This window comes from Pseudophryne corroboree (genome assembly GCF_028390025.1).
Source record: "Pseudophryne corroboree isolate aPseCor3 chromosome 3 unlocalized genomic scaffold, aPseCor3.hap2 SUPER_3_unloc_4, whole genome shotgun sequence".
Lineage (NCBI taxonomy): Eukaryota > Metazoa > Chordata > Amphibia > Anura > Myobatrachidae > Pseudophryne > Pseudophryne corroboree.
The window spans coordinates 123,779-140,764 of NW_026967530.1; the positions used below are offsets into that span (position 1 = coordinate 123,779).

A 16,986-nucleotide genomic window follows, 5' to 3' on the forward strand; every position below is an offset into this window, starting at 1 on the left:
TTATATCCCTGTTATACCTCATACACTGTAATATACACACACACACAGCAATGTCATCACTGATCTGTATTATACTGTATATTATATCCCTGTTATACCTCATACACTGTAATATACACACACAGCAATGTCATCACTGATCTGTATTATACTGTATATTATATCCCTGTTATACCTCATACACTGTAATATACACACACACCAATGTCATCACTGATCTGTATTATACTGTATATTATATCCCTGTTATACCTCATACACTGTAATATACACACACACAGCAATGTCATCACTGATCTGTATTATACTGTATATTATATCCCTGTTATACCTCATACACTGTAATATACACACAGACAGCAATGTCATCACTGATCTGTATTATACTGTATATTATATCCCTGTTATACCTCATACACTGTAATATATACACACACACAGCAATGTAATCACTGATCTGTATTATACTATATATTATATCCCTGTTATACCTCATACACTGTAATATACACACACACAGCAATGTCATCACTGATCTGTATTATACTGTATATTATATCACTGTTATACCTCATACACTGTAATATACACACACACAGCAATGTCATCACTGATCTGTATTATACTGTATATTATATCCCTGTTATACCTCATACACTGTAATATACACACACACACAGCAATGTCATCACTGATCTGTATTATACTGTATATTATATCCCTGTTATACCTCATACACTGTAATATACACACAGCAATGTCATCACTGATCTGTATTATACTGTATATTATATCCCTGTTATACCTCATACACTGTAATATATACACACACAGCAATGTCATCACTGATCTGTATTATACTGTATATTATATCCTTGTTATACCTCATACACTGTAATATACACACACAGCAATGTCATCACTGATCTGTATTATACTGTATATTATATCCCTGTTATACCTCATACACTGTAATATACACACACACAGCAATGTCATCACTGATCTGTATTATACTGTATATTATATCCCTGTTATACCTCATACACTGTAATATACACACACACACAGCAATATCATCACTGATCTGTATTATACTGTATATTATATCCCTGTTATACCTCATACACTGTAATATACACACACAGCAATGTCATCACTGATCTGTATTATACTGTATATTATATCCCTGTTATACCTCATACACTGTAATATACACACACACACACAGCAATGTCATCACTGATCTGTATTATACTGTATATTATATCCCTGTTATACCTCATACACTGTAATATACACACACAGCAATGTCATCACTGATCTGTATTATACTGTATATTATATCCCTGTTATACCTCATACACTGTAATATACACACACAGCAATGTCATCACTGATCTGTATTATACTGTATATTATATCCCTGTTATACCTCATACACTGTAATATACACACACACAGCAATGTCATCACTGATCTGTATTATACTGTATATTATATCCCTGTTATACCTCATACACTGTAATATACACACACACAGCAATGTCATCACTGATCTGTATTATACTGTATATTATATCCCTGTTATACCTCATACACTGTAATATACACACACACAGCAATGTCATCACTGATCTGTATTATACTGTATATTATATCCCTGTTATACCTCATACACTGTAATATACACACACAGCAATGTCATCACTGATCTGTATTATACTGTATATTATATCCCTGTTATACCTCATACACTGTAATATACACACACACAGCAATGTCATCACTGATCTGTATTATACTGTATATTATATCCCTGTTATACCTCATACACTGTAATATACACACACACAGCAATGTCATCACTGATCTGTATTATACTGTATATTATATCCCTGTTATACCTCATACACTGTAATATACACACACAGCAATGTCATCACTGATCTGTATTATACTGTATATTATATCCCTGTTATACCTCATACACTGTAATATACACACACACAGCAATGTCATCACTGATCTGTATTATACTGTATATTATATCCCTGTTATACCTCATACACTGTAATATACACACACAGCAATGTCATCACTGATCTGTATTATACTGTATATTATATCCCTGTTATACCTCATACACTGTAATATATACACACACACAGCAATGTCATCACTGATCTGTATTATACTGTATAGTATATCCCTGTTATACCTCATACACTGTAATATACACACAGCAATGTCATCACTGATCTGTATTATACTGTATATTATATCCCTGTTATACCTCATACACTGTAATATACACACAGCAATGTCATCACTGATCTGTATTATACTGTATATTATATCCCTGTTATACCTCATACACTGTAATATACACACACAGCAATGTCATCACTGATCTGTATTATACTGTATATTATATCCCTGTTATACCTCATACACTGTAATATATACACACACAGCAATGTCATCACTGATCTGTATTATACTGTATATTATATCCCTGTTATACCTCATACACTGTAATATACACACACACAGCAATGTCATCACTGATCTGTATTATATTGTATATTATATCCCTGTTATACCTCATACACTGTAATATACACACACACAGCAATGTCATCACTGATCTGTATTATACTGTATATTATATCCCTGTTATACCTCATACACTGTAATACACACACACACACAGCAATGTCATCACTGATCTGTATTATACTGTATATTATATCCCTGTTATACCTCATACACTGTAATATACACACACAGCAATGTCATCACTGATCTGTATTATACTGTATATTATATCCCTGTTATACCTCATACACTGTAATATACACACACAGCAATGTCATCACTGATCTGTATTATACTGTATATTATATCCCTGTTATACCTCATACACTGTAATATATACACACACAGCAATGTCATCACTGATCTGTATTATACTGTATATTATATCCCTGTTATACCTCATACACTGTAATATACACACACAGCAATGTCATCACTGATCTGTATTATACTGTATATTATATCCCTGTTATACCTCATACACTGTAATATACACACACACAGCAATGTCATCACTGATCTGTATTATACTGTATATTATATCCCTGTTATACCTCATACACTGTAATATACACACACACACACAGCAATGTCATCACTGGTCTGTATTATACTGTATATTATATCCCTGTTATACATCATACACTGTAATATACACACACAGCAATGTCATCACTGATCTGTATTATACTGTATATTATATCCCTGTTATACCTCATACACTGTAATATACACACACAGCAATGTCATCACTGATCTGTATTATACTGTATATTATATCCCTGTTATACCTCATACACTGTAATATACACACACACACAGCAATGTCATCACTGATCTGTATTATACTGTATATTATATCCCTGTTATACCTCATACACTGTAATATACACACACAGCAATGTCATCACTGATCTGTATTATTATACTGTATATTATATCCCTGTTATACCTCATACACTGTAATATACACACACACAGCAATGTCATCACTGATCTGTATTATACTGTATATTATATCCCTGTTATACCTCATACACTGTAATATACACACACACAGCAATGTCATCACTGATCTGTATTATACTGTATATTATATCCCTGTTATACCTCATACACTGTAATATACACACAGCAATGTCATCACTGATCTGTATTATACTGTATATTATATCCCTGTTATACCTCATACACTGTAATATATACACACACAGCAATGTCATCACTGATCTGTATTATACTGTATATTATATCCCTGTTATACCTCATACACTGTAATATACACACACACACACAGCAATGTCATCACTGATCTGTATTATACTGTATATTATATCCCTGTTATACCTCATACACTGTAATATACACACACACAGCAATGTCATCACTGATCTGTATTATACTGTATATTATATCCCTGTTATACCTCATACACTGTAATATACACACACAGCAATGTCATCACTAATCTGTATTATACTGTATATTATATCCCTGTTATACCTCATACACTGTAATATACACACACACAGCAATGTCATCACTGATCTGTATTATACTGTATATTATATCCCTGTTATACCTCATACACTGTAATATACACACACAGCAATGTCATCACTGATCTGTATTATACTGTATATTATATCCCTGTTATACCTCATACACTGTAATATACACACACACACAGCAATGTCATCACTGATCTGTATTATACTGTATATTATATCCCTGTTATACCTCATACACTGTAATATACACACACACAGCAATGTCATCACTGATCTGTATTATACTGTATATTATATCCCTGTTATACCTCATACACTGTAATATATACACACACAGCAATGTCATCACTGATCTGTATTATACTGTATATTATATCCCTGTTATACCTCATACACTGTAATATACACACACAGCAATGTCATCACTGATCTGTATTATACTGTATATTATATCCCTGTTATACCTCATACACTGTAATATATACACACACAGCAATGTCATCACTGATCTGTATTATACTGTATATTATATCCCTGTTATACCTCATACACTGTAATATACACACACACAGCAATGTCATCACTGATCTGTATTATACTGTATATTATATCCCTGTTATACCTCATACACTGTAATATACACACACACAGCAATGTCATCACTGATCTGTATTATACTGTATATTATATCCCTGTTATATCTCATACACTGTAATATACACACACAGCAATGTCATCACTGATCTGTATTATACTGTATATTATATCCCTGTTATACCTCATACACTGTAATATACACACACACACACAGCAATGTCATCACTGATCTGTATTATACTGTATATTATATCCCTGTTATACCTCATACGCTGTAATATACACACACACAGCAATGTCATCACTGATCTGTATTATACTGTATATTATATCCCTGTTATACCTCATACACTGTAATATATACACACACAGCAATGTCATCACTGATCTGTATTATACTGTATATTATATCCCTGTTATACCTCATACACTGTAATATACACACACACAGCAATGTCATCACTGATCTGTATTATACTGTATATTATATCCCTGTTATACCTCATACACTGTAATATACACACACACACACACACACACACAGCAATGTCATCACTGATCTGTATTATACTGTATATTATATCCCTGTTATACCTCATACACTGTAATATATACACACACACACAGCAATGTCATCACTGATCTTTATTATACTGTATATTATATCCCTGTTATACCTCATACACTGTAATATACACACACACACAGCAATGTCATCACTGATCTTTATTATACTGTATATTATATCCCTGTTATACCTCTGAAAGGATTTGCCCTTATATTCTTAACCCTCGATGTGATGGCCTCTTAGACGTCTGGAGTGTAAACCTTTACGCTATCAGTTACATGCACAACACAAGCAGTAAAAACTCACACTGTTTATTTAATAAATTACAGAGTACTATATAGAAAAGAAACATGGGTGTATACAATATGTGCAAGCATATGATTGGATAAATAGAAGTAGCATACGACATTACATGCAGGATATTTTAGTAACACACAGAAGTAACAGTTTTGATCTGGTATGTAATTGTCCTTGAAGATAAGACACACACAAGCCTTATATTATATGAACAGACAAAGGCATCTTGTAGAGAGTGCGTACGTGTCTATTCAAACACATAACAATTCATATAGCATGTTTAACCCTTCATTAGGGAGGTAGAAATATTCACTTTTACACTATACTTATTATAAGGAAATTGATCATATAAAAAGTAATATGTACCAAGACAGAAGAGGTAACCCTTCAATCCCCTCTTAGAATCATGATTATTATATGACATGATTCTTGAGTGAGGCTCCTTTCTTGTTCCTCCAGTTCTTGAGATATTGGACATAATCGTCGGGTCCCTTACTATCAGAGGAGGTGACAGGACTGGTGGTTATATCATAGTACATCAGGGCCTTATCAATGCCTTTGGAGGTAAGTTTCTTTCCACAGGGGATTACACAATAAACTATAATGCCTACAAGAATTAAAGTTACAAGTATGAATATGCTTATTTGCACAAGAGCCTGTTTCCAATTTTCAAACCATCCAAAATATTGGCTCCATGGGTTATCAATACCTGAATTTTTCTTAAGTTCTATGGATAAGGTTTCTAACTCGTTTATGGCTAAAGTAACCTTACCATTGGGACCAGTGTTGTCAGGAATATATGTACAACAGCCTTCCACCTTACTAATGTAAACACATGTACCGCCTTTTTCTGCTAGGATCATGTCAAGGGCCATTCTATTTTGAAATGTCATTTGGGAAGTGGCTTCTAGCTGTTCAGCTATACCTTTAAGAGCATCTTTGGTATCATTAACAAATCTTTGTTGATTATAATATATATAATTAATCCAGGCTACGTTTTTATTTACAGTTACTATAGGGAACAATGACTCAAAACCCGCAGCCACCTCATCTCTAGCTTTGAACTCATTTGGAACACCTCTTGGGACCCCTATAGCATCAATGTATACGTGGGGGTCAAAGCTACCTCCTGGGAGTGCTCTTTTCTTTCGATTAACAGGAGTATTAGAGGGAGGAGTGGGGTCATCGGTGATCATTAAAAAGGCTGAAAAAAAAAACAATTTTCCTGTTCTAGGGGTATATTAAGGGGCACTGTACCTAGGTGGGGCCTAGATTTGCCACAGACATAACAGTTGCTTTTATTGTGTTTGTTAGCACTATACTTCATCCATTCCAACCAAAATTAATGTCAGGGAAACCAGTTTCAATAGCTAGGGTGTCTTCAAAGGTAGGGTTAGTAATAGCCACCATATCTTTAGAAGTGGCAATATGGGGCTTTAAAGGTTTGTTTTGGGGATATTTGCTATATCTATTTTTTGCAAATGATGGGCCATATTTCCAATCTGCTCCTGTATTCCACCCCACAGCTTCCCAGGAATTACAATTAGATCCATAATATCTAATGTCATAGTACCATTCGTCAGTAACACAAATATATACTGTCTCAGACATTCCTGATTTCCTTTTCTGCTGTATGAAATGTTTGTTGTCAGCAAGTTTAGGGAACATGAAATAATCAAGGATGTATGTGGCTACGTGTGTATTGGAGGAATTGTACCACAAGGTGGGGACCCCATCTGTTTGTGTGATGTCGACTTCACATAGTGTGAGGTGAATGAGGGCCAGTAGGGCTATCGAGATAGTCCCCAGGATAAAGATAGGGGACAGGTTCCTCATCTTCTTCTGTACTTCTTTCTTCGCTAGGTGGGAGGTCAGGGCTGTCTGCCCCGGTTCGTACCTCACTGGAATCACTTGCTTCCCTCTCTAGGTCTGGTCTAGGAACCTTTTTTTACTCGGGATGCATGGATCCAGGTAGGACTTTCCTCTGTCAGGACTGCTGTCCGGGTAACTGCTACGACCTCTGTCTCTGGACCATAGGTGAAGTCTCCTGGGCTCTTGTTCCTGGGGAGCACCTTCACCACGACTCTGTCTCCGACTTTAAAGGGGTGTGTAGGTTCCTGTGGATTCAAAGGGTTTTTACAAACAACCTCATGTTCAATTTCATTCAGTTTTGTTATCAGGGACCTGACATACTCTTCCCTTATAAGTTCTAGATCTCCTTCCTGTATTACTAGTGGTTTCTTAGCCCAGGGTGTAGGAAAAGGCCTGCCCATTAGTATTTCAAATGGGGAGTAACCTAGAGTTTTCTGTGGGGTATTCAAGATGCTGGTGTTTAGCTTTATTAGGGTTGTTCCTGAGGCAAGTGATGCATCTGCTAACATACTGGTCCACAAGTGATTTGGCATTAGTAACATAAAAATCATTGGTTAGTAGGAGGAGTGTTGTGGCTTCACCACGGTGACCAACACCACGGCACTGGGCAACGAGCAAAGGGGCACTGGACTGGGGCATACAGGGTTTCCCCTCTTTGCAGATTAATCCTGATTTAGGATTTTTTCTGCAGAATTGGGTAAGTCCAGTCGGAGAGATCAGTATTAGTCGCAGCAGCTTGAAGTTGAGTGAGCAGATGGACGTTGTAAAGGGAGGGACATGCTCTAGTGAGTGCAATGAGTTCTGCAGCTTGCGCGGACTGATAAGGTATTGGTAGGGTTTCCAACACAGTATCAGGGAGGGTGACAATGGCATAGCCAGCCTGGTATGTATTGTCATTGGGCCTACTACATGAGCCGTCAACAAAAACTACGTCTGCGCCTGGTATGGGAACGGGAGACATGTCAAGTCTGGGAGAAGTTTCAGCTTCAATGGAAGCAGCACAGTCATGTAGGTCAGGTGGTTCATCCTCGGGACCTTTCAAGCCTAAAAGGGCATTGAGAATGGGTGCAGGGCCAGAAGAACTAGCAGTGTACTTAATGGTAAGGGTAGGGTTACTCAAAAGGAGTACTTCATATCCACTAAGGCGTTGTGCTGACATGTACTGTGTGTGTAAGCCTTTAAGTATTGCCAGGACATCATGTGTGGTGTGGAGTACTGTGATGTGGCCCAAAGTGAGGGTAGTGGCCATTTCTGCAACCATTGCACAGGCTGCCAAAACCCTGAGGCAGGCAGGCATACCCTGCACAGACACTGGCATGACTTTGGGAAAAAAATGCCACGGGGCGCAACTTCCCTCCATGAAACTGTGTGAGCACCCCCGCCATGGTTTTACAATTGTCCCTTGCATATAGATGGAAAGGTAGCACATAACTGGGGAGGCCAAGTGCCGGACTTTTTATCAACATACATTTTAAACTTTCATATGCAGTTAACATTTCTTGTGACCATTGTACAGTTTTAGGCTTGTCCTTCAGTGTGGCTTGTCTCAAAATGTTATCATAATAAGAGCAATCAGATATCCACTGTCTGCAGTAATTTACCATACCCAGGAAGGACAGTAGTTCCCTCTGGGTAGTTGGGGTGACCAGGCCCAATACAGACTGTATGCGTTGTGGACTGACTTTCCTCTCTCCCTGAGTGAGCACAAAACCTAAGTAATCAACATGCTTTTTACACCATTGCATTTTTATTTTGGACACCTTGTGTCCACATTCACAAAGCCAGTTTAGTAATGAAACACCATCCTCTCGGCAGGCCTCCTCAGTTTTACTACAGAGCAGCAGATCATCTGCATACTGTAGCAGGACTGAACCATGGTGAGGTTGCCAGGGCCTCAATGTGGCCTGGAGACAACAGGTGCGTCAATAATCTGCACCAGGTAAGTTGTTTACCCTCAAAAGAAAAGGCAAAAAGTAATTGTGTCTGTGAATCTACAGGTATGCTGAAAAAAAAGGCATTCTTCAAATCAATTACAGAGAACGCAGCATCTGCAGGGATTGCAGAAATGAGTGAGTTTACATCTAGAACAATTGGTGCAATTGGGACAATTGGCTGATTGATCGCTCTGAGATTCTGTACAAATCTTATACTACCATCAGCTTTGGCAACAGGGTTCACAGGAGTACAGTATGGTGATACAATATGTCTGAGAATACCCTGTTGTAAGAATTGCTGTATCATGGGGCGGAGACCTTCTATCTTTTCTGGTGAGAGGGGATACTGCATAAGTCAGAACACAAAACACTGGTTGTTGCACCGCTGTCCACTAAAAAGGGAATTTTACTTCCATTTATAATAAGTGGCAGCAGAGGTGAATCTTTACTATGACGGGAGAGTTGAATAAAGGCTGGGATACCCTCCTCCGGGCCCCGTCAGTGCGCGGGGTCTTTGGAATCTTCCCTGACTGCGGGGTTGGCTCTGTCTGTCAAAGCGTCCGGAGCTCTGATAGGCATGAGTGGGTGGGGAAATGAGTAAGCTTTCTGAGTTAAGCAAAGGTAAGCCAGTGTCATCTGTCCAGCAGTCCTTAAACCTTTTCCAAAACGCAGTAACAGACTATGAAGGTTTCTGTTTACAAGCTACAGCGACAGGCAAAAAGCACAGGCTTTAAAGACTTCCTTCATATGTGTATAGCTGCGTCCTTTGCAAGCTTTGCGCAAATAAGATATACAGCCATCGAGGGTAATAGTGGGCTTGGGACAGTGTTTTATTATTATCTAAACTCTGGGTTATTGGTGCTAGGGATAGAGCTAGTGGACGCACTCTCCAGCAGTGGAGCTGGAGGCAATCCCATTTAGTGTGAAAGGGTTACTGCTGCCAAGAGATTTGTGTCTCTGAGCGCAGGATACATTGGAATGCAAGGGGGGGAGGCGAGAGGGATTTTAAAAGATTTACAGTTCTCTGCAGTTTCGCTTCTGTGCTAAACTGACATTTTTTCTTAAATCTCCATATAGAAAAGGTAATTACTGCCTTCCCGTAGGAATGGGTCCTGTCCTGCTTTCTCTGTCCATCCCGCTAAATTATCCACCCATGGGTTAACTAAATAATACTCTGAGGTAGAGTTGCGGGCGACATACATCTTGCATGTCTCACCAGGGAGGGGCGGGGGATATGCAGTTTTTTACTCTGACTAGAGCCCATTGTCAGACAGTAATATAAATCAACAGTACAACTTTTAAAAGAAAATTATCTAAAATATACAACACTCTACTTATACATGCATCAGCTTAACCAGTTAATTAGTCATTGACAATATCACAATATTATCTGTATAGTGAGAACATGAAATCTTTTGACGGGTACGCTTACCATTCGTACAAGATGTCAGAAAAATACAGCGTTTTAAACAGGAAGCAAGAAAAGTGTTTGAGTGAAGATATCTGGCAGACGAAAACTTACCAGCCGTCTGGACCAAATATAAGAACTTATCTCACTACAACATACAAAAATATATAGGCGATCAAATCGGGGTATTCTCTACGTTACGTATAGACTCCCAGGTCTATTTTTAAGTATCCCAGATACTGACGTCTTTGGAGAATTGCGCTTGGACCTCGGGTCCTTTCTCAGACGTATCTTTAAGTCCCAGACATTAAAGATTCTATGGTATCCCTGATACCTGTTTTATGCTTTTACATAAAACTTCGTAATATTAAGTCCCGGACTTAAATATTACCTTGTCACGTGTTCCCGGAACACTGACACGGATTCAGCTTCAGTGTATGACCGCAATCCTGTATGGCAAAGACAGACAATAAATTCTCTATTTTTACCATCCAGGGACGATCACTGAATCGCGGACGTAGCCCCCAGCTGAAAGGATTTGCCCTTATATTCTTAACCCTCGATGTGATGGCCTCTTAGACGTCTGGAGTGTAAACCTTTACGCTATCAGTTACATGCACAACACAAGCAGTAAAAACTCACACTGTTTATTTAATAAATTACAGAGTACTATATAGAAAAGAAACATGGGTGTATACAATATGTGCAAGCATATGATTGGATAAATAGAAGTAGCATACGACATTACATGCAGGATATTTTAGTAACACACAGAAGTAACAGTTTTGATCTGGTATGTAATTGTCCTTGAAGATAAGACACACACAAGCCTTATATTATATGAACAGACAAAGGCATCTTGTAGAGAGTGCGTACGTGTCTATTCAAACACATAACAATTCATATAGCATGTTTAACCCTTCATTAGGGAGGTAGAAATATTCACTTTTACACTATACTTATTATAAGGAAATTGATCATATAAAAAGTAATATGTACCAAGACAGAAGAGGTAACCCTTCAACCTCATACACTGTAATATATACACACACACAGCAATGTCATCACTGATCTGTATTATACTGTATATTATATCCCTGTTATACCTCATACACTGTAATATACACACACAGCAATGTCATCACTGATCTGTATTATACTGTATATTATATCCCTGTTATACCTCATACACTGTAATATATACACACACAGCAATGTCATCACTGATCTGTATTATACTGTATATTATATCCCTGTTATACCTCATACACTGTAATATACACACACACAGCAATGTCATCACTGATCTGTATTATAATGTATATTATATCCCTGTTATACCTCATACACTGTAATATACACACACAGCAATGTCATCACTGATCTGTATTATACTGTATATTATATCCCTGTTATACCTCATACACTGTAATATACACACACACAGCAATGTCATCACTGATCTGTATTATACTGTATATTATATCCCTGTTATACCTCATACACTGTAATATACACACACACAGCAATGTCATCACTGATCTGTATTATACTGTATATTATATCCCTGTTATACCTCATACACTGTAATATACACACACAGCAATGTCATCACTGATCTGTATTATACTGTATATTATATCCCTGTTATACCTCATACACTGTAATATATACACACACAGCAATGTCATCACTGATCTGTATTATACTGTATATTATATCCCTGTTATACCTCATACACTGTAATATACACACACACAGCAATGTCATCACTGATCTGTATTATAATGTATATTATATCCCTGTTATACCTCATACACTGTAATATACACACACAGCAATGTCATCACTGATCTGTATTATACTGTATATTATATCCCTGTTATACCTCATACACTGTAATATACACACACACAGCAATGTCATCACTGATCTGTATTATACTGTATATTATATCCCTGTTATACCTCATACACTGTAATATACACACACACAGCAATGTCATCACTGATCTGTATTATACTGTATATTATATCCCTGTTATACCTCATACACTGTAATATACACACACAGCAATGTCATCACTGATCTGTATTATACTGTATATTATATCCCTGTTATACCTCATACACTGTAATATACACACACACAGCAATGTCATCACTGATCTGTATTATACTGTATATTATATCCCTGTTATACCTCATACACTGTAATATACACACACACAGCAATGTCATCACTAATCTGTATTATACTGTATATTATATCCCTGTTATACCTCATACACTGTAATATACACACACACACAGCAATGTCATCACTGATCTGTATTATACTGTATATTATATCCCTGTTATACCTCATACACTGTAATATACACACACAGCAATGTCATCACTGATCTGTATTATACTGTATATTATATCCCTGTTATACCTCATACACTGTAATATACACACACACACAGCAATGTCATCACTGATCTGTATTATACTGTATATTATATCCCTGTTATACCTCATACACTGTAATATACACACACACAGCAATGTCATCACTGATCTGTATTATACTGTATATTATATCCCTGTTATACCTCATACACTGTAATATATACACACACAGCAATGTCATCACTGATCTGTATTATACTGTATATTATATCCCTGTTATACCTCATACACTGTAATATACACACAGCAATGTCATCACTGATCTGTATTATACTGTATATTATATCCCTGTTATACCTCATACACTGTAATATATACACACACAGCAATGTCATCACTGATCTGTATTATACTGTATATTATATCCCTGTTATACCTCATACACTGTAATATATACACACACAGCAATGTCATCACTGATCTGTATTATACTGTATATTTTATCCCTGTTATACCTCATACACTGTAATATACACACACAGCAATGTCATCACTGATCTGTATTATACTGTATATTATATCCCTGTTATATCTCATACACTGTAATATACACACACAGCAATGTCATCACTGATCTGTATTATACTGTATATTATATCCCTGTTATACCTCATACACTGTAATATACACACACACACACAGCAATGTCATCACTGATCTGTATTATACTGTATATTATATCCCTGTTATACCTCATACACTGTAATATACACACACACACAGCAATGTTATCACTGATCTGTATTATACTGTATATTATATCCCTGTTATACCTCATACACTGTAATATATACACACACAGCAATGTCATCACTGATCTGTATTATACTGTATATTATATCCCTGTTATACCTCATACGCTGTAATATACACACACACAGCAATGTCATCACTGATCTGTATTATACTGTATATTATATCCCTGTTATACCTCATACACTGTAATATATACACACACAGCAATGTCATCACTGATCTGTATTATACTGTATATTATATCCCTGTTATACCTCATACACTGTAATATACACACACACAGCAATGTCATCACTGATCTGTATTATACTGTATATTATATCCCTGTTATACCTCATACACTGTAATATACACACACACACACAGCAATGTCATCACTGATCTGTATTATACTGTATATTATATCCCTGTTATACCTCATACACTGTAATATATACACACACACAGCAATGTCATCACTGATCTTTATTATACTGTATATTATATCCCTGTTATACCTCATACACTGTAATATACACACACACACAGCAATGTCATCACTGATCTTTATTATACTGTATATTATATCCCTGTTATACCTCATACACTGTAATATATACACACACACAGCAATGTCATCACTGATCTGTATTATACTGTATATTATATCCCTGTTATACCTCATACACTGTAATATACACACACACAGCAATGTCATCACTGATCTGTATTATACTGTATATTATATCCCTGTTATACCTCATACACTGTAATATACACACAGCAATGTCATCACTGATCTGTATTATACTGTATATTATATCCCTGTTATACCTCATACACTGTAATATACACACACAGCAATGTCATCACTGATCTGTATTATACTGTATATTATATCCCTGTTATACCTCATACACTGTAATATACACACACACAGCAATGTCATCACTGATCTGTATTATACTGTATATTATATCCCTGTTATACCTCATACACTGTAATATATACACACACAGCAATGTCATCACTGATCTGTATTATACTGTATATTATATCCCTGTTATACCTCATACACTGTAATATACACACACAGCAATGTCATCACTGATCTGTATTATACTGTATATTATATCCCTGTTATACCTCATACACTGTAATATACACACACAGCAATGTCATCACTGATCTGTATTATACTGTATATTATATCCCTGTTATACCTCATACACTGTAATATACACACACACACAGCAATGTCATCACTGATCTGTATTATACTGTATATTATATCCCTGTTATACCTCATACACTGTAATATACACACACACAGCAATGTCATCACTGATCTGTATTATACTGTATATTATATCCCTGTTATACCTCATACACTGTAATATACACACACACAGCAATGTCATCACTGATCAGTATTATACTGTATATTATATCCCTGTTATACCTCATACACTGTAATACACACACACACACACACACACACACAGCAATGTCATCACTGGTCTGTATTATACTGTATATTATATCCCTGTTATACCTCATACACTGTAATATACACACACACACACACAGCAATGTCATCACTGATCTGTATTATACTGTATATTATATCCCTGTTATACCTCATACACTGTAATATATACACACACACACACAGCTATGTCATCACTGATCTGTATTATACTGTATATTATATCCCTGTTATACCTCATACACTGTAATATATACACACACAGCAATGTCATCACTGATCTGTATTATACTGTATATTTTATCCCTGTTATACCTCATACACTGTAATATACACACACAGCAATGTCATCACTGATCTGTATTATACTGTATATTATATCCCTGTTATATCTCATACACTGTAATATACACACACAGCAATGTCATCACTGATCTGTATTATACTGTATATTATATCCCTGTTATACCTCATACACTGTAATATACACACACACAGCAATGTCATCACTGATCTGTATTATACTGTATATTATATCCCTGTTATACCTCATACACTGTAATATACACACACACACACAGCAATGTCATCACTGATCTGTATTATACTGTATATTATATCCCTGTTATATCTCATACACTGTAATATACACACACAGCAATGTCATCACTGATCTGTATTATACTGTATATTATATCCCTCTTATACCTCATACACTGTAATATACACACACACACAGCAATGTTATCACTGATCTGTATTATACTGTATATTATATCCCTGTTATACCTCATACACTGTAATATATACACACACAGCAATGTCATCACTGATCTGTATTATACTGTATATTATATCCCTGTTATACCTCATACGCTGTAATATACACACACACAGCAATGTCATCACTGATCTGTATTATACTGTATATTATATCCCTGTTATACCTCATACACTGTAATATATACACACACAGCAATGTCATCACTGATCTGTATTATACTGTATATTATATCCCTGTTATACCTCATACACTGTAATATACACACACACAGCAATGTCATCACTGATCTGTATTATACTGTATATTATATCCCTGTTATACCTCATACACTGTAATATACACACACACAGCAATGTCATCACTGATCTGTATTATACTGTATATTATATCCCTGTTATACCTCATACACTGTAATATATACACACACAGCAATGTCATCACTGATCTGTATTATACTGTATATTATATCCCTGTTATACCTCATACACTGTAATATATACACACACACAGCAATGTCATCACTGATCTGTATTATACTGTATATTATATCCCTGTTATACCTCATACACTGTAATATACACACAGCAATGTCATCACTGATCTGTATTATACTGTATATTGTATCCCTGTTATACCTCATACACTGTAATATACACACACACACAGCAATGTCATCACTGATCTGTATTATACTGTATATTATATCCCTGTTATACCTCATACACTGTAATATA

The 16,986-nt window shown here is 36.1% G+C and overlaps 1 protein-coding gene across 1 annotated transcript in view; it reads left to right on the plus strand.

The window, feature by feature from the left end:
• Positions 1–5,792: 5,792 nt before the first annotated feature.
• LOC134984172 (gastrula zinc finger protein XlCGF26.1-like) overlaps positions 5,793–16,986 on the plus strand; it is a 54,079-nt gene continuing 42,885 nt past the window's right edge. The window contains exon 1 of the mRNA XM_063949796.1: positions 5,793–6,138. The gene's annotated coding sequence lies outside the window, so the exon portion shown is untranslated. The remainder of the gene's footprint in view (positions 6,139–16,986) is intronic.